The following is a 2,239-nucleotide window of genomic DNA, read 5'->3' as shown; positions in this document are numbered from 1 at the left end:
ACAAACAGGAAAAACAGAGAGAAAAAAATTGGTTTGGTTACTTTAAGAACTGCTATTCTTTCATTGCCTCCAAAGTTGTGATTACATCTCTATACTGCTAATAGTTGGATCAGGCTATCACATGAATGTTATTAATCAATAATGAACAACTTTAAAATAGATCCATAGATCCAAAGAACTTGAAAGTTAATGGGGACCTTGAGAACCTTCTGGTCAAACCATATTTTTATACAGATTAAAAAACTGAGGCTTGAAGAGAAGACATGATGTGTCATGGACTCACAGAGTAGAACTAGGATTCCAGAGATCTGACCTTTAGTTAACATGGTTCTTCTTTTTTTTTCTCAATAAACTTTTATTTATTTTTTTTGTTGTTATTTATTTTTATTCAAAAGAATTTGTTTCTCTACCACAAAAATTAGATAACCACATCACCAAGAGCATTAATGTCCATGGAGTTACATTGATGATGGAGAGTTGGCTGGGTATTCCCAAGGTCTCAAAGGTCATAAAGGAGGGAAAAGAGAAAAAGAAAAAATATTCAAAACAAATCCAAAACCCACGATGACTTTGGAGAGAGACATCACATGACATTTTCTTTTTCTTCTCTCATTGTCAGCTGCAGATGTATTTCAGCACGATCAAGTACAATTTGACTTGAGTTAACCTTTCATACCAATTCTAGCACCTTAATTGTACCCTGACTGTTAGCAGCAATCAGCACATTGGAATCTCCATCTGGTAGTGCCCTCCAGCACACGGTACTAACAAATTCTTTTGTATCATCTCCTTTTCGGTCTTTGTCCAGAACACTTTTGACTGCATCAAACTTAAAAGTTAGCAAGGTCTTAGACAGTCCTTTATAGTACAGATAGAGAGAGCTATTTTCACTTCCACAAGCTTTATAATCTCCATTGGAAGCCAGGTCTACAAAGTTTTTTTCATTGATATGACCCTTAAAGGAACACGGAGAGTATGATTTCCCTACATTCCACAGTTTTAGCTGACTGTCTGTTGAGGCAAAGACCATCTCTTCACCACTCACAAATTTTGCATAAGAGACTGCTTTTTGGTGTCCTTTGAATACCATGATTGGCTGTTCAGTGTTATGAAGATCATAGTAGTGGACACAGTGATCTGCACAGCCAAAAGCCAAATGGTATCTGAAAGAGGGGCTGAATTTAACACAGCACACATTAGCCTTCGCCTCATTGCTTGCCACTGAGCTGTCTAGATTGGTATACCACAGCTTCACTAAGGGCAAAGGACAATAAAAACAAAAAGAGAAACAAAACATGGCTCTTCTAAATCATCACACAGTTAGTCCTATTGTAGTGCATCTGGATGAATTGAATGGGCTGAGATTAGACAAGCTGAATTTTACTGTAATTCTTATTTTTATGTAAAGCGACTTGGTTTTTGGCAATTCATTTGTAGAATAAAGGCTTAAAATGTAGGATGGATTAATAAGTATGAGAGCCATCAGCAAGGAGAATAGGACAGCCATTGACATTCATTTTCTGGGAGGGAGCATTATTGATTGTTCTGAGCCAGGAGAGGAAATGTTTTTCTTCCTGGTGGAAGATCACTACCAAAGTTTCGAGGAGAAAAGTTAATTTGACCAGAATCCAATTTAGAGAACTGGATCACGAGCCAGAAAATAATCAACTAGGAAATCAAGGAAATAGGCCAGGGTGACAAGAACGTTTAACCAAGCAAGGACAGGAAGAATAGGGAGTCTTGAAATCAATCCCAAAACAGGAAGAGAATTGTAGTCAAGAGACATGGCCAAAGGGTCCCAAAGGGCAAGTTGTTTCTGCACATAAACTTGTGGTTACAGTCATATTTTGAAGCTCCTTCTTGTTCTGCATTTTTGGCTTCTAACAGTTTTAGAAACCTCCTGATGAAAGCAATTTTATGTGTTTGTGAAATCTAGTTTTCTAATTCGTTGATGCAGCATATCTTTCAAATCTTACTATCCTGAAAAATCAGATTTACACATATGAATATTGGTGAGGTTTAAGTCTATCACGGTGGGATTACAGAGTAGGGAAGAGCAAACTTAAAATGGTCCCAGACAAGTGTTTTAATGAAGCCTCCTGAGCTATACAGACTTCGTACAAAAAGAAAATGAAGATTATTTACTTCAGTCCTTTGCCTTTAGGTAAAAGAGGCATTTTTATTTTCCCTCCCCATTTTCTTTTCTGATCTGGTAGTGATAACAAATATATTAGATGAT

General features: G+C 36.8%; 1 pseudogene; it reads right to left on the bottom strand.

The window, feature by feature from the left end:
* Positions 1-564: 564 nt before the first annotated feature.
* On the bottom strand, positions 565-1,699 carry LOC105481029 (E3 ubiquitin-protein ligase COP1 pseudogene; annotated as a pseudogene).
* Positions 1,700-2,239: the final 540 nt, after the last annotated feature.

Source organism: Macaca nemestrina, chromosome 14 (assembly GCF_043159975.1).
Source record: "Macaca nemestrina isolate mMacNem1 chromosome 14, mMacNem.hap1, whole genome shotgun sequence".
NCBI lineage: Eukaryota > Metazoa > Chordata > Mammalia > Primates > Cercopithecidae > Macaca > Macaca nemestrina.
Note: the sequence above shows the minus strand (reverse complement) of the source record. Positions and strands in the feature narration are given on the sequence as shown.